Source organism: Python bivittatus, unplaced genomic scaffold (assembly GCF_059951505.1).
Source record: "Python bivittatus isolate LINGU-HERP-01145 unplaced genomic scaffold, Pbiv_v1 ctg000080_np1212, whole genome shotgun sequence".
Lineage (NCBI taxonomy): Eukaryota > Metazoa > Chordata > Lepidosauria > Squamata > Pythonidae > Python > Python bivittatus.
Genome location: NW_028277035.1, coordinates 52,045,634 through 52,071,751, shown reverse-complemented (window position 1 = coordinate 52,071,751; position 26,118 = coordinate 52,045,634). Strand labels below are relative to the sequence as shown.

The following is a 26,118-nucleotide window of genomic DNA, read 5'->3' as shown; positions in this document are numbered from 1 at the left end:
TGTATTTATTTGGCTTTTTATGATGATAAAATCATAAAAAGTAGGAATGTTTAATTTTTTTTCCAGATTGAAACTGTGTGGCATATGATTGGGTTCTTTGCAATCCAAACTTTTTCTCCAAACTTTCTGTAGCCTATCCAGCACAAAAACAGAGATCAGTCCTGTCTTCTGCTGCTATAGGTTTAAAGTGGACAGGGTGGTATGGAAGTAGAACATTCAGAAGAAAAGAAGCAGGTAAGCACATGACAAGACGGAAGAAGATGCTGGATGGACCAATCTGTCCTGTGAGTTCCTGTTTTTTCCTTTTTTCAGGAAAAAAATCTCTGCTGTGGTGAAGTTAGAATTCATGTGAATGGATAGATTCTAATATTATATTCTGCTTTATTTTACAGGCAAGCAATGCAAAGGGTTGTGTGTGTGCTCGTATTGTAAATAGTGCTGTATAATATATACATGTATAAATGAAAAGACTACTAGGACAATATTGGTCTGATTTGTTGAGCATTAGTGTGATTGTACTGTTAGCTGTGCAGTTAAGAAGCACCACAGGCTTTTTTCTTTCTTTTGCATCCAGTAACCAACCCTATGTGCAAGCATAAACATAACCAAAGAACAAAACTTTCTTTGTGACTGGCAGATTAACAAAAGAAAACAAAACAAAGCCATCTCCAAACCCCTTTTTCTTGTTCTTGCTAAGATCAGGATCAGCCAGAACGGTTTTCTGGTGGCCTCCAGAAAAATTGGCCAAAAGGATTAATTTCAAAATATTTTTGAAGAACATTAGAAAACTTCATGGACATGGAAGGACATACAATTTCTATTTGTCTGCCTAGCTCCTTTGGCTTCACGCTGGGAGAGGTGCTAATTGAAACAAATGTTAAACAGATCAACTCTTTGGGCCTATTAGCAGGTCAGCTCAGCTCCTCAGTTTTTGTCTAAAAATCTGAAAAGATTTCTCCAATGAAGTATGAAATGAGTCATGGGTTTCTGGATAACAGATTCAAAACTAACTTTCAGTCGGTGAGAACAGACTAATGGGGATTTGTTTTCATGTTGTAAAAAATGTTTTGAAAATAATTCAATAGGTCAATTTTCTGCAAGTTGGCTGCTGGTTGTAGAGGCAGAAGAGATAAAACAGTTACTCAGCTTTAGGAAAATAGCATCAGAAAGAAACTCAGAACAGGCTCACCTTGACCTTATTGTCCTTGAAAGGGGCAATGAAGGTTTTGGACAGGCGTTCAAGATTGTGTCAATATTTCCTACAAAAATAAAATAGCATCACTGGGACCCCTGTAGTGTCCATTCCCTCACCTGCATTTTCAGTGCATGCCTATCTACATTTCTTACTCTTCATCCAGAAAGACCATCGGAAATGTAAAACACGGAATAACAAAACTAAGTGTGGGAGAAAACAGTCTTTAAAAAGTGAGAAACTAACATGTTTAAAATAAAGAATAAAACAAATTTTAAATGCTTAAAAATAAACAAAGAAAGAGGCAATCATCCCTAACAGGCATGTTGCCAAAAGGTAAGCACTGTTCTATATTCTTACCCTTGGTAGGAGGACATGTTGAAGATGCTGTAAAGCAAACACTACAGGCAGCAAATTAATACCTGAAGGGTACAGACTTTCACATACAGTATTTTGGCACCATCATTTAATATTTCTGAGAGAAGAAATAGCATCTTGAATTCTGGCCAGTAATACATTGCTGAGGGCCAGTTTAGTCCAGTGGTCAAGATACTGGACAAGGGAAACCTGAGTTCTAGTCCTACCTTAGACACGAAAGGCAGCTGGAGGACCTTGGGCCAATCATTCAGTCTCAGCCTTAGAAAGGAGACCATGACAAACCACTTCTGAAAATGCTGCCTGGACAACTGCATGGATTTGTTCACATGGGAGTCAAGAAAGCAAAAAAAAAAAAAAAAAGTTAGCCAGTGCATAAAATTGGTGAAATATGCTTAACAAAGCATAGCAGAAATCATCTGTCTGCAACTTCCAAATATTCTTTATTGGTAGTTCCTTGTAGGATTGTTGCAGGAATCTAAACTGGAATTAGCTAAGGCATGGAACATGTGGCCAAGCCTGCTTTCTTTAGGATGGGAGACAGGATGGCACAGTAGCTACCACAAGGCAAATGTGTTCCTGGTCTGTTTTCAGAAGTAATACTGGATCCAGAAACATCCCTAAGCTATGAATCTAATCCTTTAGGGGGAAGACTGCCCCATCCAAAACTGATTATACACCATATCTGAATTTGCTTGCCTACTGACTGACTGGACCTTGTCCAGATTAAACTTTACCCTTTTTAACCCATATACAATCCATATCTGATACAGACAACTTTCTGCATCATTCAGTCACTTTGGCATGAAGTCAAGAGAAACTATTTCATCAGCATAGTGATGACATCAGACTTGAACCTCTTCCAGTGTTCATAAAATAATGTCAGCCCCAAGTGTCTTCATGATGATGGGTTGGGAGGAGGCATGTACAGTGGGGCAAAAAAGTATTTAGTCAGCCACCAATTGTGCAAGTTCTCCCACTTAAAAAGATGAGAAAGGCCTGTAATTTTCGTCATAGGTATACCTCAACTATGAGAGACAAAATGGGGGAAAAAATCCAGAAAATCACATTGTCTGATTTGTAAAGAATTCATTTGCAAATCATGGTGGAAAATAAGTATTTGGTCAATATCAAAAGTTCATCTCAATACTTTGTTATATATCCTTTGTTGGCAATGACAGAGGTCAAATGTTTTCTGTAAGTCTTCACAAGGTTTTCACACACTGTTGCTGGTATTTTGGCCCATTCCTCCATGCAGATCTCCTCTAGAGCAGTGATGTTTTGGGGCTGTCGCTGGGCAACACGGACTTTCAACTCCCTCCAAAGGTTTTCCATGGGGTTGAGATCTGGAGACTGGCTAGGCCATTCCAGGACCTTGAAATGCTTCTTACGAAGCCACTCCTTTGTTGCCCGGGGTGTGTGTTTGGGATCATTGTCATGCTGAAAGACCCAGCCATGTTTCATCTTCAATGCCCTTGCTGATGGAAGGAGGTGTTCACTCAAAATCTCACGATACATGGCCCCATTCATTCTTTCCTTTACACGAATCAGTCGTCCTGGTCCCTTTGCAGAAAAACAGCCCCAAAGCATGATGTTTCCACCCCCATGCTTCACAGTAGGTATGGTGTTCTTTGGATGCAACTCAGCATTCTCTCTCCTCCAAACACAACGAGTTGAGTTTAGACCAAAACATTCTACTTTGGTTTCATCTGACCATATGACATTCTCCCAATCCTCTTCTGGATCATCCAAATGCTCTCTAGCAAACTTCAGACGGGCCCGGACATGTACTGGCTTAAGCAGGGGGACACGTCTGGCACTGCAGGATTTGAGTCCCTGGCGGCATAGTGTGTTACTGATGGTAGCCTTTGTTACTTTGGTCCCAGCTCTCTGCAGGTCATTCACTAGGTCCTCCCATGTGGTTCTGGGATTTTTGCTCACCGTTCTTGTGATCATTTTGACCACACAGGGTGAGATCTTGCATGGAGCCCCAGATCGAGGGAGATTATCAGTGGTCTTGTATGTCTTCCATTTTCTAATTATTGCTCCCACAGTTGATTTCTTCACACCAAGCTGCTTGGCTATTGCAGATTCAGTCTTCCCAGCCTGGTACAGGTCTACAATTTTGTTTCTGGTGTGCTTCAACAGCTCTTTGGTCTTGGCCATAATGGAGTTTGGAGTGTGACTGTTTGAGGTTGTGGACAGGGGTCTTTTATACTGATAACAAGGTCAAACAGGTGCCATTACTACAGGTAACGAGTGGAGGACAGAGGAGCCTCTTAAAGAAGTAGTTACAGGTCTGTGAGAGCCAGACATCTTGCTTGTTTGTAGGTGACCAAATACTTATTTTCCACCATGATTTGCAAATAAATTCTTTAAAAATCAGACAATGTGATTTTCTGGATTTTTTTTCTCATTTTGTCTCTCATAGTTGAGGTATACCTATGATGAAAATTACAGGCCTCTCTCATCTTTTTAAGTGGGAGAACTTGCACAATTGGTGGCTAAATACTTTTTTGCCCCACTGTATGTGTACACACTCACAAACATAGGCAATATCCAAAGACTATCCCCTTTTAACAATGGCAATGTTCCCTCCTCATTTCCCTGCCTCCTTATGATCTAAGCAGTGTTACAGCCAATGCCAGTCATCTGGAGGATGCTATTACCTACAGATCGAACAATCATAGAATTTTCTCAGTATAGCAGCCAGGCATCCAAGGTCATGTGTGATTTTGTAACTTATATAAAATATAGAAGTTTATTTCATGTTTTAAGTTATAAATCTAGTATGTGGCCTCTTATCTGAATGTGAATATTAACTGTCTTGAGAGCAGGTATGTGAGCTTTTTAGAAATTTTATTTCCATTTATTTAAGGGCAATGATACAAATGCATAGATGGGAAATTGTGATTTATCTATGTATGAAATACCTGCTTTAGCAGGTGCTCCATTCAGTGAAGTCAGCATCAGTAATTGATGAGGTTCTTTGAGTTTATAAAATTGTGCTATGAAAATTAAGAGATCTAGCTGGCAACCAGCCATGCTGTCTTGAAAGCATAACATAACCACTCTGTATATAAAAGCATGAGTCAGAACTCATTAGTACGGTAACGTCATATATCACTGGAGCCAGTTTTACGAACAGTAAAATGTGTAGGAGATGTATATAAATTGCTAGTTGTTTCACTTAACGCTGGTTAAAATGTATGTATATTTCACTTATTAATGAGATGCAGTGCAGTATATTACCCACAATTGGTTCAGTTCGGTTATTGCTTAAATTGGATTCTCAAAGGCTGTAGACATGCTTATTGGGCACATGTTCAACTGAACGTGGTGAGAATCACCTGCAAATAAACATGTGTGTGATTCAATTGCACATCTCTAGACTTAAGCAGCACCTTCTGATTCATTCATATGCTTAGACCGCAACTTTATAGAGCTAATGCTTTAGAAAAAGCATCCGTTTCTTTGAGTGACCCTATCCAACTATCATCTGTCTTTTGAGTCATGACAGGCTCCCAACAGGCTCCTGAAAGGATAGCTTTTCTCTCTTCAGTTACTAGATATTTTCTTTGATTAATTTAAGGATATCTAAGCGTCTTATTGACTTTTAAAACTAATGATGTGAAGCACATGGCATACAGACAGAAGAAACCGTAACATCGACCATTCTTTCCATAAATTCTGTGGTCTGGTGCGTTGCCTTGCAGTAGCTCCTAACAGAAATCAGAGTCATTTGAAATATATTAAACTACCTAATAATCCCCACGCAGCAACTCTTTATACATGTGCAACATTGCAATTCCTATGAAGCAGAATTCAACTTAGGCCTGATCTTGAAATATTAATTTCTGTTCTAGGTAGGAAGCATAATTTAACTCTTACTGTGCACACCACCACCCTTCCCTCATTTGTTAAGCAGCCATCTTCAAAATTCCTCTTGTAGGCCAACGTGATGCAGAAGAGAGTCATTCCTTCAGATTCCCCTTCAGCCAGGAAGCCCTCTGGAGGATTTAAGCCTGTTGATGTCAGGGAAAGCTTCATAGTGGGAGTGGTGAAGGTAAAATGGGAGAGCCCATGTCTGCATATGAAGGGCCAAACTATGCAGATGTTCACTGGATAGCCAACCTACATCTTTGCTTATTTTCCTGCAATTAACCAAAGACAGGAGGAGAGCAATCTGTGCCTTGGAACAGAATGTGTGGGGCAGAGAGGCTTCCTTCACTCCTACTCTGCCACAGTCAACTTTTTACCAAGAGAGCTTCTTAGCAAGTAAACAAGTCCCCTGCCCACATGGCTAGACTGTTCATACCTGGTTGCTGAAGAGGTCTGTTGAGCAAACCTGCTTGTGGCCTGCCTTACACAGAGAGCTGTTCACCTTGTTCATGCTGAGGAGGGAAGATCTAGTTCACCCTGCCCCTCTCTGTCTTTAATGAGGGAACAGCAAGATTTCAAGGTAAAAAAATTATTATTGCTATTAATAATGGCTATTAACAAACAAAATACCCCTCACAAATTTTTACCTCTACCATATGGGATAGGGATGAAATGGTTACGGTGGATTTTATCTGTATAGGCTTTGATGCAGTTTAGGTCTCAGACCAAAAAAATCCCAAACTGTTGTGCCATATTTCAGAACACTTTTCCTCCCAGGAGAGCATTTAAAAGCATAGTATAAAAAGCCTAAAATGTAAATACTATAATCATCAGACAGAAAAAGACTTTTTTTCTCCTCAGGAATTGGAAGGGGTCTGTTTTCCATTGATCAGATTATCACAGTTGAAAACAATGGAATGAGCCAAAAGTGAACAAATCTACAGAAAAAAACAGCTGTACAATATGGGATCTCTGTATCAATGAGGTTCAGGCCTTCAACACGATTCCTGATGTTCTTCTTGAAAATGGTGGGTATATGCTCAAGATCACATTGTGGGAAATGGTTGGCTTTCTTCTTCTTTAGCTTAACTTGGAGCTTGCTCATGAGCAATTCCTGATCATCAGTCAGCCCCAGGCTATGTCTCTGAGACTGTAACTGAGCTTCTCCACCTACCAAAAATATTGTCAATTTGATTTCTATGAAAACGGTTATAGTACTGGAAAAATACTTACTTCTATAACAGAAATAAAATGGATGAATTTTGTTGCCCAAGGTTGGCAAATTCTGAAAAGCTAATTGATAAAAATCCTAATAAATCAAAATGATATATTTATAATATGTTGCTAGAGATGTTTTCCACAGTGGAGCTGCAAAAATAAATAGGAATTAGATCTTAGGATTCACTAGTACGTCTGCAATGAGGACGCATTGGGGATTCAACATAGACCTTCTCTTTAAAAAAATAAACTTTAGAGAAAACTGAATACAAAAACATGATGCAGATTGTATTGAGCTCCTGAGACACTTAACAAGATATATAAATCTACTTCTTGTAGTTGTTGGAAACTTAATCTATCAAATGTAAATTTGGTGCTGATTTAGTGAAAATATAAATGTATAGCCATTACTGGATAAAATTCATTCATATATTTACAAGATGACTAAACTAGATTTAGGCTGAAATTTATCCATTAATTTGCTGCATTTCTTGAGAATGTAGTTCTGTACAAGGCTGAATCCCTTCTGGAGACATATCAGAAGCTGTGTTAGCATGTTATTGCAAATCAAGACGATGATTATAATTAACTGTAAAACAAATATGTATGTATGTATGTATGTATGTATATATGTTGTAGTAGAATTTTACAAAAAGGAGGGAGGCTTCCACAAGGATAAATTATGGAAATATTTTCAGTGATAAATGGCCTTCACTTGTTAAATTTTGATTTATTTATTATAGGTACAATGTGATTGATCATAAATAGAATAAATAAATAAATTAAATAAATAATCTTTCTGCTTTTTTTCAATTGTCTAAGAATATTATATTGATAAAAGTCCTCTTTAATTACTGACCTTCTGTATAAACTCTATCCACAAGAAGAGGCAGCTGGGATTGAAATGCACTAACTCTGTCCTTTGTACAATGGTTGCTGTCCCCTATATATGGATGAGAGCTGCCTGCAACACACACACACACACACACACACACACACACACAAACTTTTTTGCTGATATAGATTCTTCCCATGCTTCTAGAGTCCTGACATTTCTTGCAGAATTTAAACATATTATTGAGATTCTCTGTGGTTAAACAAAGCATTAGCTTAATAGGCTATGTAAAATTTGACTTAATATATTGATTAAGATTTATGAACACTGCTAACCAAGTATTGGATTTTTGCTTCCTTATTTTGTTGGAAATACTGTAAGTATGTTTAAGAAAGAAGACAGTAAAAACAAACAAATTTAAAAATAGGAGTTTGGAAATGTGTGATAACAGTTAATCCTGATTTCTCTTTAGTCAGACAGCCAAGACAAAATCTTTCCAAGATTTCCATGAAAAATATTAATTCAGTAATTCAAAGTTAGTGGTGAAAAGCGTAAATGCTATTAGACTCTGGGTAGATTTCTGCCCAGAATGTCAAAGAAGGTCTCATGCTGTAGTGTATATATTCAAAGGAAAAAGCAAAAATAGGGCTTTATTATAGCCCAGGTGGTCAGCCAGTTAACTTCAGTGTCCATATTATCATTCCTATCTTACTGGCTTTTCTTTTCATCCTTTATCATTATTACATGCTTTAGGAGATGGAGGGGAGATCTTTAAGTAGGGATATCAGAACAAGGCAGCTGTTGCCAGGAAGGCCTGAACCCTGACCCTAACCCTGAATACAGGTTCACCTATACTGAAAGTTGTGGTCTTTCCTGGACCAGAAAACTATAGCTCTTTCCCGGACCTTGGGTTGAGGCTGATGGGGGGAGGGGTTCTGTTTTTATCTCCATGGGTAGGGTTGAGAGTTGGCTGTTGCTCCCTCCAGATGATGCTGTCTTTTGGGGGTTTATTTCAATTTTTTTTCCATTTTTATATGTTAAGCCGCCCAGAGTTATAAGAATTGGATAGCCTAGAGATTTGGAAAATCAATCGATCATCAATCAGTTAATCAATCTGGGAGACCACTAGATGGCAGCAAGGAGATACAGAAAACTTTAATTCTTTAGTGCCAGATGGTGTTAGCTTTTTGCAGCCTGGGTCTGGGAGGCCTATTTTAACCATTAGGGTTATAAGCACTTTAAGCATTATGGGTTCCTTAGGGCTCTTCCAAATGGCTAAGTTAAAGTTCTATCTACCAGCCTTTGAGCCAGCAGGAAAGAAGGCAAGCAAAATTGTGGTGTCCCTATGGTTAATTGCTGCTGTCTTTCATGATTTATTGTAGGCCAACTTAATGAAAGGGATTGGGAGAATCCTCTGGCTTTATATCCCCTCCCAACAAACAATGCTCTTCTTAAGGGTTGGGTGTGTTTAGATGGATGTTTAGAACAGTGAGTTAACCAACCATCAAGTTATCCAACTCACAGGTGATAAGCAATGTGGAGCACAGGGTGAAACAGAGGGTGCTCTCCTGATGCTCCTCACAATCCATTTCTGAACACCGGTCTAACACTTTTCAGAAAGAGCACTAAACTTATGTTAATATAGCCAGCTAACTTTTAAAAAGCACAAAGAACAAGTGAACTCCATTCTTCAATAATAGTAGTAGCCATTAAGTATTAATAATTAATTAAATATTAACCATTAAGCAAAATAAGCATGTGTTTAGGGCACCAAGGGAAGGGGAGCACCACAGAGTTTTCCCCCTACCTATCATGTCCTCAACTCTTTCACAGCCACACTCGGCTTTAGTTAAATTTTTTATAATTGGCCTTATCTGCTGTGTTCAACTTTAATCTGCATTGGTAAAAAAACGTTTTCTTTGGTATGGTGAGTGACTAAACTTTAAAAGTTTGGTTTCAAGGTGTGTCAGATGTCGCATTTGTTTCCAACTCATGGCGTGAGAGTTTCACTTCTGTCAAGGGGCACCATTGTTGGGGTGATAGAGTATCTGTTGGCCTTAATCTGGCCCTGATTAGTAGCTGCAAGTAACCAAGGAATCCAGTTCTGACCCCAAGGGTGGCACAATCCAGAAGCAGTCAGCCATGGAGACATGAAATTATGGTTAACCTTATCATCATTACACGCTTTATGTAACAGTCATCATCATTACACCTAGTGCCAAATCCAGAATGGAGTAGAAAAAATACCTCCCCCCCAAAGAATGGAATAAGTAACTGTGGTGCATAACATGAACAGCCACTGGAATGGCAACTGCATGATACTGGTCCTGGGAGCACTGACTGAAACCCGTATTGGAAGAAGTGGTGGGAAACCTCTAATGCACCCAACAGTGACAGAATTATCAGCACACAGTGGCAGAACTCACTTCTCTTTTCCAGTTTATATTGACTTAAACAATTCCACATAAGACTTGATAAGTGCTATGGAAGCTGCCAATCAGTCATTACCCTGCCAGATGCCTCTGCAGATGCCACGTGTCTCTACAGATGCAAGTGTCTGCAACCCAAGCCAAAATGGCCATGGAGGATATCCAATACCTAGGGGGACAAGATTGTTTTAGCAACAGCCTGAAGTGGCAGATCCTGTTGGTGTGGACCTCTGACCACACCAGCAACGAAATGGTCAGTGAAGTACAGTATATGAGATTGAATCCACCATAAAAATTGTGTTGGTAGTTCTGTATTGGTCAGACTCCACTTTGAATACTGGATCTAGTTCCAGCATCTAACTTTAAAGATTTAGACAAACTGGAATGGGTGTAAGAAGAGCAACAAGGATAATCAGGAGTCTAGAAACTAAGTCCTGTGGGGAAGGTTGAGCTTTTGGAAGAGAAGAGGAAGAAGAAGGGGAATAAGAGCACTCTTCACATTTCTGAAAGAATGTCAGACAGAAGAAGATAAAGATGTATCTGTGCCCCAGATACTATAGGACACTGAAGTTACAGGAAGGCAGATTCTAATGGAATGTTACTGGAAAAAACACTTCCTAATAATGAGCAGTTTGACACTGGTACCTGTTATCTAGACAAATTGTGGTCTCCCTTTACTAGACGTGTTCACACAGAGGTTAGATAACTATCTGTTTGGGATGCTTTAATTTGAATTCTTGCACAGAGAAGAGAGTTGAACCCAAAGGCTACTTCCAGCTTTATGATTCTGTGATTTCATGTTGCAAATTAAAAGAAGAAGGCCCCTCCCCCACCCTCCTAAAATGCAAGATGGGATGAAGCATTATTCATTATTCTGGGTGTGTCAATATATTTCCTGATCCCACCTTGGCTACAGGGCTGGACTTCAGACAGTCTCCTGCAGTTGACTGACAAGAGCAGGGAGGTAAGGGTGCAGAGCCAACTTTTTTCTCTATGTTCTGAATTATAAATATTCTGATATGATTTTATTAATTGTTACATTTTTAATGAATAGTGAGTCTCAGCACTTTTTATTCTTATAGGCTGAATAAAAACTAGTTAAGCTGAATCTTCCATGTTCATAATATTAATATAAAATATAGCATTGTATTCCAGCATAAACCAATATTGGACAGAGTAGACATTCACTTTATTAGGTGTCTTTCTCTTATTAGCTCATACATATGCACAATTTGATTGCCAAGTATAAACGTGCTCTAAAGGAGATAACACTGTAACTATGAACACCAATATTGATAGTATTTAACTCTGTGTTGAGTTATAAGAAATGTGTGAATTTTGGATACTTAATTGAATGTTGAAGGAGAAGCAAATTATTAAAATCATGTATTCAATATTTTCAGACTAGATAAACAATTGTATGGATATCTGCTTGTAATAGAGCTTCTATAGCAAGTGTTTGTAGGACTGAGTCTTTCAATATAATCCACTTCATTAAAATCAGTGGCAGTTCACCATTGACATCTATGCTGTGTGAGTGTGGTTGATTACTGTATTCCAATCAGCTTCAAAAACGGAGTGCAATAAAGGATTTTGTGAAAAACATATTTATCTCATTTACTATTTTCCCATTTACAGACATAAGCAAATGCTTTACCAAGCATAGTGTCATTTTACATGCAACAATGAAACGTTTATTTCACCCCTCTTTGATAATTGTTTTTTTATATGATCAAGTACAATATAGCAGAGTGATGTCCTTTGCAAAAACCACTGCATAGATGCACAAGTATTTAATAATTCTTAAAGCTTCTATCAAAATGTGTTCCAGGTGAGTCTGTGCACAAACCATTATAACCCATAATTCATTCTGGCAGGTGATTTGCCTGCAGCTGTACTCATGTCACAAAGGTGAAGCCTAAGACCTACACTCAGTTAATTAACTGCAAAGAGGACCGTAGGTCTGATCTTTCATGAAATGGAGGCAGCAGAACTCCTGTAAAATAATGCCTATTCCCCTGAAATGTTATGATTGCATATCATTACTAAAAATAGCATAGGGAGGAGAGCAGCAAAAGTTAGTTAATCATTATTTTATACTGTTTACTAATCCAAGGTTTTATCACTTCAGTTGTATTTATGTGATACAGTGACCTTTAAGGTAAGGTAAAGACTTCTTAGTACAGTATTTTAATTGTGCTAGAAAGGTATCCCAATAGGACCTAATAGGCATAGTATGTTTGAATTATATTATTTATTTGTTTAATTTATTTCTTTATTAAGCAAATTTATATAGCCACCCATCTCACCACAGCAACTCTGGGTGGCATACAACAATAATGGAATGGGTACTTAATGGAAATATCCTGGCACATATGGATAGACGTAACTATTACAAAGTAGGCTGTACAAAACAAGTCAGAGGAACCATCATCTCCAACATTTGGCCATGCTGGCTGGCAATCCTAGAGGTTAACCCATTCAGATAGTATGAGGGAATGTGTTGCATCAGCTCCTTCCTGCTTCACCCCACACCTGTCCTCTACACCCACCAATCTATCAGCTGAGCTAATTTTGGACACAGGTCTACCAGTCTTCCAGAAGACTGATAGACTCATGTTTAGACATTCTCAGATGACAGGTTACCAGTGTGAAGCAGTTTTATACTGACAACCTGTCACTTGGGCAATATAAAAAGTGATTAAAGCCTCTATGCCAGGCCCCCATCCACACTTGTCCTGCCACATTTTAAGGAGAGTGATGATGTTGGGTGGGAGGGGAAACCAAGTCAGGGAAATCCTCCAATCACCAATTGTTGAGGCAGATTAAAATTTGGCCATGGGGGAAGTGCCAACTGGATAGGGAGGCCTTGCTCACAGTCACTCATGCCTTAGTCACCTCCCTTTTGGATTACAGGCAGTCCCCAGGATAGGAACAAGTTCCATTCCTAAGCCTGTCTTTAACTCTAATTGTATGTAAGTCAGAACTTATACTTACAAATGGGCTGCCTGTTACTAAAAATGGGAGATGATGTTCTCCTTCCTGGAGCCGATGAACCACTGAAGCCATGTGATGTTTTCATGAACCGCTGTAAACCACTGAAAACAGGTTGTATATTAAAAACGTGTGGCTTCAGCGGTTCATGAAAATATCATGTGGCTTCAGTGGTTTGTCAGCTCCAGGAAGGAGAACATCATCCACCATTTTTAGTAACAGGCAACCTGTTCATAAGTATGAGTTGTCCATAATTTGGACAATTTTAACCCAGGGACTTCCTGTACTGCAATGTGCTCTACATGGGGCTGCCCTTGAAGACCATCTGGAAACTGTAACTGGTTCAGAATGCAGCAGCACAGGCAGTTTTGGGTGCCCCACGGATCACCCAAGTAATACCACTGCTGCATGATCTGCATTGGCTCCCAGCTGCTTTCTGAGTGTAATTCAAGGTGCTGGCTATCACTTTTAAAGCCCTACATGGCACAGGGCCAGGCTACTTGCAGGACTGCCTCTCCCTGAGGGTATCTGCCCATTCTACTAGGTTAGATTGAGCAGGCACACTCCAAGTCTCCTCCCTTATATGTTGCCACCTGATGGGAACTTGGAGGCATGCCTTCTCCATGGCTGCCCCAACCCTTTGGAGCAACCTCTCACCTGAGATCTGAGGGATCCCTACCCTTTCAGCCTTCCGGAGGGGTATGAAGACCTAGCTCTTCCCCCAAGCATTGGGCTAGGATGGGGGTTGAGCTGGGAGGCTCTTTGGTCTGGTGCCTGGGGGAAAGGATACCTTTGTTTTAAGCTATGCTTTAGTGGATTGCTGTGAGCTGCCTAGAATCATTATGAGATAGGTGGACATATAAGTCCTGTAAACAAACAAACAAACAAACAAACAAACAAACTATATGTCAGCTGTTTACTCAAGGACTGGAGGAATGTACATTAACCTGGCCATGAGGAAGAACCCTTAATGTTTTTCTGATTTGGACATCTTAATTATTTGATGTTTTGGTTTAGACAATACATTTATTTCTAGATCCTGGACTCAAACTAGCATCCTGCCAATTTCTATTCTCTGTCAGGCAATTTGTACTTTAACTCTCATGTGCTTAGTTGCCTCTTGCCTTGAGCTCACAGTTCCAAAGTGGATACATATACAGTACTTATGTTAGTGTATAAGTAATACAAAATATATGCATATTTTGGGGAGTGTCTGTGTGGGCATTTATTACAAGTGGGCCCTAGGTGTTCCACCTGCTTGCTATAACATACTAGTGCTGACTGATATATGCTCAAAACAACAAAAATTGATGGCAGTGTTCATGCCTGGAAAAAATGGAACAATAACAACAACAACAAAATAAATATAAAGGGAGGAATGCAGAGAAAGCTAGGTGTACCTAAAAAACATTAAAATGAATGGCTTCTAAGAGTAACTCAGTGCTTTGTGCCAGAAAAATTGGATCTAATTTCTACCTATATGTGTGGTTCCTATTTATTGGAAAGCCCTGCATGCTGTGTCAGCATTATTGCTGTGGTAAGCAAGTCTGGAGTAGATGAATGGCAGAGTTTTGCAAACGACAACTAGTCCTATTTCAAAAAGTATTTTTTCTCAAATCCCCTTCAAATCTCTCTCTTGGGGGGAGAAAGAGAGCGCTTTCACCAAATTAGGGGCAAATGCCATGCTGAGGATGATGGGAACTGTAATCTAACACAAATGGAGGCTAACAAGTTGGTGAAAACTGTTGTAAGAGATTTTAGGCGTCATTATTTTATTTGAAAGCAGCGATATACAAAGGGTGGAAGAGGATCTGGGTTATCAGATAGATGTGATTAAAACATATACCAAAACAGAAAAAACAGAAACATGTCCAGACAGAAGACTGTGATCCACAATCAGCACAAAAGTCTGGTTTCTGTCTCTGAGCTTCTTCACAGGGAACCTAACTAGATCAGTGTTTCTCAATCTTGGCCATTTTAAGATGTGTGGACTTCAACTCCCAGAATTCCCTAGCCAGCATGCTGGAAATTCTGGGCATTGAAGTCTACACATCTTAAAATCCTGAGAAACACTGGTCTAGATGATACTACTTTGTACTGTAAGCTAAAGGATGTTCAGTTCTCAAGGGCTGCAAGGTTGAAGGATTTGAAACTTAGAAAAGGCAGGACATCCTCTATCATGTGGTTTGTGAAAGACTAAAGGGCAAAGGAGCTCAGACTGTGGGCTGGGATCTCAGAGAGTCACAAGTGACCTAGAATGGGGAGGACCCCTTAAAAAAAAAACTTGACCAACTTTGCTTAGACAGGGTGGGAAGGTTTCCAAATTTGCTCTGGCCTTTGTTTCCCACTTTGCCTGCACAAGTCCTGGGGGTGGGGTGGGGTATGCTGTGTCACTGAACACTATTAAGGACTTGTTCCTGTGATATAACAATTAAAAATTGAGTTTTACAAGTAACCAGTACTGTATATTTATTTCCTGCCCCAATAATATCATTAATTTTTTTTTTCATAGAGGTCCCACAAATATATCTATCATTTTAGAGGGTTGCAGTTTGAGAACCTCTGGACTAAAGATGAGCTTTTCATCCTGCGGAGTGTTTCTTATAGAAGCCTATGCAGGGACAAAATGGCCTGTCTTACAGAAAGCATTATTAGGTATTTTAGACCAAGTACATTAATCTTTTTTTTTTAAGTTAGTGTACTTCTTGTCCATTTTTAATAATTGGGAGGGGATGAGTATAAAGGAATCAATTGATACTGCACTTCTTCGGTTGTACAGTGGTAGGCAAAAATGATGCTGTTCAACCTCTAGATACTAAGATTCAGTAACAAAAAATAAATTCTTAAGATGTAAGGGCAAACCAAATAATATGGGCATGGGAAAAGAAGGTCTACTGCTAAATGTGGGAACTGAATTGAAATTACCAATTAGTCATACAATCAGGAAGCAAACATGCTCTATTTGTGTAGTTTTACCAGAACTTTTAACTCTAAAGAAAAGGAAATCTACTATGATTTTAGGGGGCGACCTGACTTAATAAAAAAGAATGCTGACTGCTAACTTATACTCAGATACTCCCTGATAAAAATCAATGCATGTCTGCACTATATTTTGCTAGTTCTTTAACCTCAAGATGGTGGCTGGAATTACATTTTATGGGGTAGTGATCCAAAGATAACAATATGGAACACAACCTCCCCCCCCCTCCCCCCAGTTCCTATGGCCTAACAATTCCTTTAGTAATGAAGAATCCTTACTCAACATTAACTTACAATAAAATGCATATTTCTGATATTTCATTTTTGGCAGCAAACACTATATGCGTCAGTGTCTAAGGAACTTGTTCCAGAAAGCTTTAGAAAAGTGTCTGTGTGTGTGTGTGTCTGTGTCTGTGTGTGTAAGCTTTCAAGTGTGTGTGTGTGTGTGTACATATGTAAGCTTTCACAGATTTCTATATAGCATCAAATGCCATTGCATAAAAAGCAACCATTAGCTCCTGAAGTAAGTTATGAATTCTGAAATCAACATAAAGTGGGTTTCTTAAAGCCTCATTGCTTCTTCTGTTTAGAAAGAAGCTTTCAAAATTTAAAAGGCCATGGCTGGTGGCTAAGGTGGGAGAAAACTAGTTGGTTGACACTCCTGAATGAAGAGGTACAAAACAAAGATTATTGGTTTTTAATCACACAGTCTAAATAGCTTTATTTCTGAATACAGGATTGAATCTGTGGTGGGCTTTTTTTATGTATCACGATATTCACCAGCTACTTGAAATATTCTTTTCTGCGAGCTGCAGTGTTCGTAAATTATTATGAAGATTATGTTTTCTAATTTACCTGGCTCCCTTGTGATGAATCAGACCAATATGAAAACTTAAAACACATAATTAGGCGGCTCATTGTTTGCCGTCTGCCTTCCCGGCTGAGCAATGAAAGATGTGCAGTTGCCCATTGCTTGAAGAGGGGCTGCTCACCCCCCGTGTATTAATGCCGTCTTTAGAATGCTTTTGAAATCTTCTCTGAGCGATGGGTGGGGAGATACCTTTGTCCTACTGTGACAAGTTTGTGTCGAACATTGAATTATTTATCTGGTTATCCACCATACACATTTATGAATTTTGCTCACTGTTGTCTGGGCACTCTAAGAGTTGCTGGGAGTTGGGCGGCGTATACATTTAATAAATTATTAGTAGTAGTAGTAGTAGTATTGTTGAAGAATTTTTTTCTCTCTTTTTCTGTTGTTGTTTTGGTTAGTAATTGTTCTTGTTTTAGAAAGCAGTGGGAAATCTCTTGCACTGAAAATATCTTTATGGGGATTTCTGGGGAAACAATGGTGGCTGCTGCAAGAGTGGAACTGACAGCTGCGGCAGAAGGAGGAGCCAGTGAATGGATCGGCTCCTCGAAACCCCGCTCTGAATCAAGGAGAGGACTAGGATCACCCACATGTTTGCTCCATACAGAGGCTCTCTTCCAAAGGGACCACAAAATACTGATCTCCAGCTGGTTTGAGAGCTCTGGGAGCTAGGGGGAAATCACCTAAGCTGCGGCTCGGCGCTTCAAACGGACACTGGGTTCACCCACTTCCTCTCTTAACTACCTTAGGAAATTACTTGTTATTGATCTTTTGGATGTTAAGAACCTTCTGAAGGGCAAGAGAGTTTCTTTTTATCCTGGACAAAAGAAATTTCATGTAAGTTTAAGGATTAAAAAGAAAAATAATAATTTTTGGAAAACAGCAAAAGAGGGACTAGAAAGTTGATTTTGGGAAGTTAAGGGGCCAAATGGACTTGAAAGAATGTTTCCTGTGGGTTAAAATTTTTATAAAAGTACTGTATATATGAAGATTTTGAAATTAACTGTAAGAAATCCTCCTGCGAGAAAATTTTGCTGATTGGAAAATAAACATATGATAAGAGGGAACTTTGAAGGTTGACTAGAGGAACCAGAGAGAACTAAGGATTACAATTAAAGTAGAAGAGACCTATTAATTCAATGGAGCAATATTATCTCACTACAGAAAAAAATTAAGGCTGTCTGGGAACAATCTACTCAGAAATTACTTTTAAGATTATCTGCCACTGTAAAAATGGATCTAACAGAGGCTACAGAAGAGGAACAGTTTATATTGGACAAAATAGAGGCTGAGGCTAACTTGAATGTGGATTTTAAAATGGATTTTTAAAAAATGCCAGACTACACGAGTGATATGGAAAAAAGATGATGTGGATATGAAAACAGATTTAAAAATGACAGATTATAAGAGTGATATGGAAAAAGATGCCACGATGGATTTACAAATGAAACTGGCTGATGTTTTAATAATTACAGGGGACATACAAATAATAAATCAGAAGAGTGACTTGGATAGTCTTCTTATCTTGGATTTACAAAAGGAACGTGTTAAACTACTAAAGCTGCTCCTGAAAGGAGACAAAGAGAAAATGATAAGAAATCAACCTGTGGGATATTACTTGACAGGATTAAAGACCAAACTTTTAAAAAGTAAACAGAAAACCAGAAAGTAAATTTATTTGATCAGGGTTAAAATATATATGTTGTGGTTTCTGGTAGCTATTAATGGAATTTCTTCTTGACCAGGACTGAATAATGAGGCTTTGAAGATTTGTTTATAAATGGGGAGAGATTTCTTTTCCTTTATTCATCAAAGTGATAAATTGGAATACAAAATGAATTATTTGATTAATAAAATAAAATATATTTGCTGTTATTTCTGGTAGCTCTTAATGGACTTTTGCTGAATAGGACTGAATGATGAGTTTTTACAATTTGTCTGTTGATAAGAGATGAGATATGGGAAGAAGAGATCTTTTTTATTATTGAAATACTAGAGAAGGTGTTAAGTTGTTTATACTTGTCTGGAGGGAGGGGGCAGTCATTTTTTAGTATTTCTCCTTTTCTTATTTTTTTTCCTTTTTCCTTTTCTTTTTTCTCTCTCTGCACTTTTCTTTCTTTCTTTCTTTCTTTCTTTCTTTCTTTCTTTCTTTCTTTCTTTCTTTCTTTCTTTCTCTTTTTATATTTCTCTTAGTTTGTATTGATCTTTTATCTTTCTATTTGTAAATTTTAATAAAATTATTACCAAAAAAAAAAAAGAGAAAATATCTTTATGGAGACTAGAAATAAACTCTCAGGTTTTAAAGTCTTAATCAAAATGATTAATAGGATCAGTCCCTAGTTTTTAATATAAACTTAAAGAAAAAAGAATAAGTAGCCTTATGACAAAGTCATGACTTTAGTAGCTAAAAAAGTCAGATGAAGAGCAGTATTTAAGAATATGTCCATAATTTTGTATGAACAATGCTTGATAGCAGAAAAAAAGTCTGTTTCACTTTCAGTCTGGTTTCAAGTCTAGATTCAGCACAGAAACAGAATTTATGTTTGTTGCGTTGCTGAATACCTGAACTAGAAGTAGCAATTTGGAGCATCTTTGCTCAGTCTGATGGAACTCTCATTATAGGGCTATGATTCTGATCATAGTGAGAATTAACAGCAGGAAATTCTTGGTTATTTAATTTATTATCATTGATTTTTTTTTTTAATCATAGAGGTTTGAGTGGACTTTTGTTTCAGGAAATAAAATGGATTCTTTCTGCTTATAGCACCATTTGCCATCCTATATTAGGCAGCAAAATATTTTGAAACTATTTTGTTGTGGTTTTTTAATGACATTGAGCACATATAGGCTGCTCTACATTAATTGTTGGTACGCCGCATTACAGTGATTACTTTTCTACTTTATTGGACAATTACAGAAGTTACTCTTGGCCTAATTCCATTTCTGTTATGGAATTCTGCAGAATGTTATCTTCTGATGGCTCTTACTTTTTAACGTCTGCCTGAAAGCACCAAGTGACATCATTTAAAGATTTAGAATGAAGTTTCATTATTTTGCTGATGACACTCAGCTCTATTTCTTTCTTTCAGATGAGGCAATGGATCTGCGGAATCAGTCCCATATTATTTTGGACAAGGGCCAATAGACTGAAGCTTGTTCCTGACAAGATAGAATCCCATCTTCGTTTTTAGTTAGCTTTAACAAATAAATGCAATTACAACTAATGACATTTATGCAATTTCTATATGGTAGTTTCTTTTTACAATGCATCAAAAACATATGTAGCTAGATACACCTAGCATAATGAAATACGAACTGGCAATTAAGTAAGGTTGGACTTTGAAGAAGTAGGATAGAAAGAGTATTGATGCTTTCAAACTTTGGTATTGGAGAAGACCTCAGAGAATAGCATATATAGACAAGAAAACAAACAAATGGATCATTGAACAAATCAACCCACTCAGGACACAAAGGACCAGGCTTTAGATACATTATGTGAAGACCTGGCTCTCTGGAGAAAGAGAGGGGAAGGTGGAAAATTTTGGGAATGGTGGAAGGAAAGAGAAGAAAAGGATGGCCAGCAGCAAGGTGGATGGATTCACTTACAATGGTAATAGGTAGACCATTGGAAGACCTGAAAGATCAGATTAGGGACAGATCATCATGGAAAAAATCTATCTATATGGGTGCTAAGAGTCAACACGGACTTGATGGCATGTAATTGTTGTCAATTATGTGAGTAATCATAGGACAGCTCCTTCATTATCAGTCACTATCATGCTCCTCTGAACTTTTCAGAGGCCTCAAGATGGGGATTGTGGGAAAAATGGCATTAGTTTAGATATAGGATCTTTGGTCTGATCCAGCAAGACTCTTCTCCAAATAGTTCTCTTGAAGTAAAAACATTGTTTAATTATTTCAGTGAATATGTTTTTGCTTTCCTCTTGTCTCTAAAAGATAGGAAAAGCACCCTAATGTTCAAATATGGAATACTGAAAGCTATTCCGAATCTGTTCAAAGTTTACTGCTATATCGGGTAAGCCACTTTATAGCTTGATAGCAAACTACAAACTACATAATGACAAATATGTAATTAAATGAAAGCCATACTTACTCTGGCCAAGAACTTTTAAAAGGGATAAAAGTGCTCTTGAATTTATATCTAAATGATTGCAGTGTACAGCATGAATTAATTAAGTCATCAAATATATCAAAGGGCATATTTTCCCCAGACCTTTGCAAACCCATTGGGAGACTTTGAATCTAGGTGCCAAAATTAATGTAAATGCCATCGTTATTTGACTAATCATGGATATGTGGCATATAATTAATGAGCAGCAACAATGTTCAACTGGGCCATGTAGCAGATCTTTCCAATATTATAATTTATGTTGAACTGACTGATCCCGAATTGCTTGAATTATTCAATAGAATAATAAATACAGACCTTGTTGTTTCCTGTTGTTTAAGAATTGCTGGAATTCTTACCAGAAAAGTTGTAGCAATCTTATATATTACAAGTTATTTTGTATAACTGTTAATACAGATCATTGCTTTTTAAGCATTTGTAAAAAATCCCATACTACGTCAAGGATTCTGGGTGTGCACAGTAGCTTAACTGTACTAAGCTTAAGTCCTCAACACTTCTTTTAAAAAACCATAAATGTGGACCTACCTGTGAAAGAAAGAAAAATGAGTATTGAAAGGAAATAAATCAGAATTTAAAATTCTGATCTCAACTTTAAAAAACTGTATGTGCTTGAATTAGTTCAGAAGATACTAGCTTTTATAAACAATTTTGTATATTGTTGATGTGTCCTGAGGCCCATTAGGATGTATCTTTTAATGCAAATGAAATTGCCCACCTGTATTCAGCAGCACTCTTTTTACAAGTGACCAGTTGCTCACAGTTACACCATCTACTGTGAATAATGACTTCCTCGGATCATGAGGAAGGCAAAAAGAGGGAAGAGTCATTCTCAGATCATCAAGGAACAGAAGAGGAGATCTTTACCTCCATTTCTCTCCTGATGTCCTTTCACACAGAAGAGAATTGGCTGCTATCTATGAGAGGACCAGAAACAGCTCCATAACTGCTTCTTCTGGTTCTTATTTGCAGAGGCCTAGAGATGTTATATAAAGCCAGTGCAAATGAGGAAGTATTTATAGCTTTCAATAAGAGTATATTTTTAAAAGAAGCATTTATAGTTAGTCCTCTAGCATTCTGTTAACTGTATTAACTCGAAGTTAATACCTATTCCTACCCTTTTATAAGTGAGAGAGGATATGATATTAACTTGGTTCACCCAACACACTGAGGCAAAATGTGGCTTATTTGAGTTTGGCTTAGTGAGTTGTGTGATCCCAGATAATATGGTTTGTAAACCATGTTGTACAGCTTAGCATATTCTAGGAAGCCACCCAGCTGGTTAAAGAAACTATGGATTGCTTCGTATGTGAACCCAGTCATGGCCTCGAAAGATTCAGTGAGCAGACCCCGGTAGATTTGCCAAGCTGTAGACTCGGCTCAGAGATCCTTTTTCATACTGCTTTTCTAAACAAATGGCTTCTATACTATGAGAAAAGGGCTAGACAAACTATCTGGTAATTTGTACACAGAGCTGTTTTCTAATAATAGTAGCAATAATAGCGATATACTAAATAGTCATTTTTGGCTGCTAAATTTTAGCATCATGAAATATTACTGTCACTCTATAAATGTACACAATAATTTCAGTGATTTATGTTGAAATCAAATGTTAATTCACTCTTTACCACATGTAGCCTTCTTTTCTTTTCTTTTTGCTTTGTTTGAAAAATACAAAATTGCCAAGTAAGCAGCATTAGAATCTAGAAGGTTTTCAGCACAACTATAGCATGTTGACTGAAAAGCAAGCCTCATTGAATTAAACGTACTTTCTGCCTAGTTAGCATATCTAAGAGACATTGTTCTACATGTATGTACAGCTGCTAAGAAAAAGGGGGACTTTGTGCTAAAAATTTAAGCTGTAACTTACAGAAAGTCTTAAAATGCCTCATACAAACAAATGCTAGGTTGTTCTTTCTTTCTTTCTTCTGTGTCTTTTTCCCTGGTAAAGGTGCCCCCGTGTGGTCAAAATTGTGTTTAACATACATATTTTAAAGTTAACTTTTAAATGGGATTCATCTCTGATCATGTGAGGAGTATATCAGACCATCCAGACTGCCATCTTTTTTTTATTATTTTTAAAAATATTTTTAAAAATTTATTTTTGTGACAGAACTCTTCTGGGTGCAGAAGGCGAATGATGGGAAGTCCTGTCAATGAAATATTTGCCTATTGTGCAGAAGTTAAATCACAAAAATCCATGGGATACCTTCAGCCTGACCAACGAGGTACAAGTTATGATTGATATTCTGATATATTTCTCAAACTTTTTATAGGTCAGTCCTCCATGTCAGCATTAGATGATAGATAAGGTAAGGGGCACACCACTATGCCTTTTTTTTCAAGTAGGAGAAGAACATGCAAGGGTCTTACTAGGTAGTTCACAAGATGGGAGTCTATGCAATTGTGCAGTGTCTGAGATGTTTTTAATGGCAAGTGATGAGGTAGAAAACTAATTTAGATTGGAGGTGGAGGCTTGGATGATAGAATGATCTTCCACTAAAGTATAGAAATGTGAAATGTCAAGGAAAACTGTTAAGAGTTCAGACTGATTTTCTTGATATTCTAGCTTTTTTATTTAGTAACCCCCTTCCCAAGAAGAAGTATTTAATTCACCCCTTTCCTCCTTTAATTTGGTGTCACAACTAAAGCTTAACAATGCAAGACCATGGAATGTTTATTAAGTCAATTATGTGAAGAGTCTATTATTGTTTTTGGTCAAACAAGAGGATACATAGCAGATTTTGGTTGGTTCTCTTCCTATAGTATGGTTTTGAGTAAGAAAATTAGAATTTGGTGTGCAAACTAAAAGGTACAACAGACTATAGTGTGAATGATGTAGAATTTACGGAGAGCTATTATGTCATTTCCATTCCCCAATCCTTTACAGCCTCTCTGGCTTCCTCTGTTTCCTGATCTGATAAAGTCTCACAGGAGTTCCTTCGTGATGGACTTACTTAAAGTCTGGAAACCAGGGAGGCTTCTAAACTCTAAAGAGGTAATTGTGCAAAGTAAGTCCAGAGCCTTCAGCATTCCCCAAACTGATAAGCATAAGTTCTCTGCACCCATCCAAAAGAATTTCCCCCCATTACTTTTGTCCTTTGAAAGCCAAAATCAAAAGCATTTTTTTCCTATCAAAGCAAAAGCAAATGGTTGAAAAATACAGATTAATTGTGTGTCACAGCACTGTCTATTCTGACATTAACAATATCTCAAAATTCAGCTGCTACTGTGGGACATGTCTACCATCAATAGTAGGAAGTTATTCATTGTGTGAAAAGGGCAGAACATAACAAAATGCTGTTACACTATGAGCCAGATGTCCTCCATGATGATTGATGTATGTATCGAAATGTGTTTTTAGAAACTCTTTGGACTTTCTATAATAGCATGTTTTAAAATGTTTTTGAAAAATATTAAAGAAATAACCCTTTCTTCATTGCTGCATTCATTATTCCACCGTCACCTTTCACCTGTAGCTAGTGAAATACATAAAATCACAGGCATAAAGTTAGGACATCCAGATGGGACTGTGACTGTTATCTATTGCTATTCATTACTATATAGGACATAGGAAGTGACCTTGTATAAAACCAAGACATTGCTCCATCTAGCACAGTAATTCAGAGGCCAACGCCTGTACAAAGCACTGAGCTGGGGAAGTCAGTCTTAATGGCCTAAGTCATCCAGTTGTAGCTGTGCAAGAAAGAAAAAAGAGAAATTATTAATTAGTGGACAAATAGGCTTGTTCTTTTACTGCCTTTGATACTGAAATAATGTCATAACGAGGGCAGATACTTCTCCCTAAAATCACCATATTCTTTGCAAACCGTGAGAATTGTACTTGATGCATTCACTAAACAAATAGTGTGTTTTTCTGATGCTAATCAAATCACTGGAGTGTGTTATTACAGATGAGTATGTTATTGAATAGTGTTATATGTCTTCTTTTGCATTATTTTGTAAAAAAGGAAAAGCGTATTTTTCAATATCATTTTACAGTATCCTCTGTGAAAAAGGGTTCATCAGAGTTTTAAAAAAAAATCTGTTAGTACTGTGCCAATTTGGTTAAGCATTGTAATTTTATAAAAAGAATGTGGAAAGCGATGAATAAAATATTCAAATAGATTCAAAAGATGAATGAAATGTTAAGAAGAGCACTCAATATGCTTTGGCTTAAAGGCAGAGCATTAGTTATTTTAATATAGTGTGTACTGTGCTTTTTTTCTCCAGATGTCCAGGTAATTTTATTTTAGATTTTCAACATATTCCTGGAACATATACAAGAGCCTCATACTGATTTCACTCTTTCCTCTGATGCATCAGTATCTTTCCAGCTTATCATTAAATGCCAGAAAAATATAGACTTTCCTCCTTAAGTACTGTGCTTCCTAGTATTATGTTTATACAATACTAGCAAAAGGCCTGTCACTCAGATAGACCATTCTGAAAGTCAGGTTGATTAAAAGGCATTAAGGGGCAATTACTCTGCGTGATCTGAAGTACACACTGTAAATCAATTCCACTTTCACCCTATTATTATCACCATATCCCTAATAATCCCACTGCAATAATCTTTTCACTTTCTTTCAGTTACACATATGTAAGTTCAACAAATAAACATTTCTGAGGGTTTTCAAGGCTTGCAAAATTAGCCACTGGTTCATCTGCAGTTGTCAAAATCTAAATGAAGCCAGCTCAAACTGCCTTGTAAAGAAAGAGGAACATGTTTGTTTCTGGTTTCTCAGATCTTTTCAGTCAACAGCATTCTAGTTATTTGTGCCCACCTGAGGGCCATCTGGGTCCAACCTAAAAGCAAAAAGGCTTAGGAAGTAGCAAGGACTAAGTAAAATACACAGTGCATGGATAATGTTCACCAGATGTTCCTGTTATTTATTTCACAATATGAAAGCCATGAGAAAAAATATATTTGCCATGATACCTGTGCATCTGAAAGTGAATTTGTCAGATAAGTAATTAAAAAAAAAATTAGGATACATATACTCTGCCATTTTCCCTATGTGAGTGTAACACTACAAACTCATTAAACCTTGAATTTAAGCCACAAATGTCACTCCACTCTATCAGTAAATTTCAGGTATCTTCTCTCAAGAATTACAGACTAACCAAGTTCATTTATTTTAAATTGACTTCTTCTTTGGAAATGTCCAAACCCTCCCCTTTCATTTTCAGAAG

At 37.6% G+C, this 26,118-nt stretch overlaps 1 long non-coding RNA gene across 1 annotated transcript in view; it reads left to right on the top strand.

Annotated features, from left to right (window-relative positions):
- The window catches only part of LOC148216701 (uncharacterized), a 31,668-nt gene extending 29,183 nt beyond the window's left edge, over nucleotides 1–2,485 (top strand). Inside the window, exon 5 of the long non-coding RNA XR_015795068.1 lies at nucleotides 181–2,485. This is a non-coding gene — a long non-coding RNA (uncharacterized LOC148216701). The remainder of the gene's footprint in view (nucleotides 1–180) is intronic.
- The last annotated feature ends 23,633 nt before the right edge of the window (nucleotides 2,486–26,118 follow it).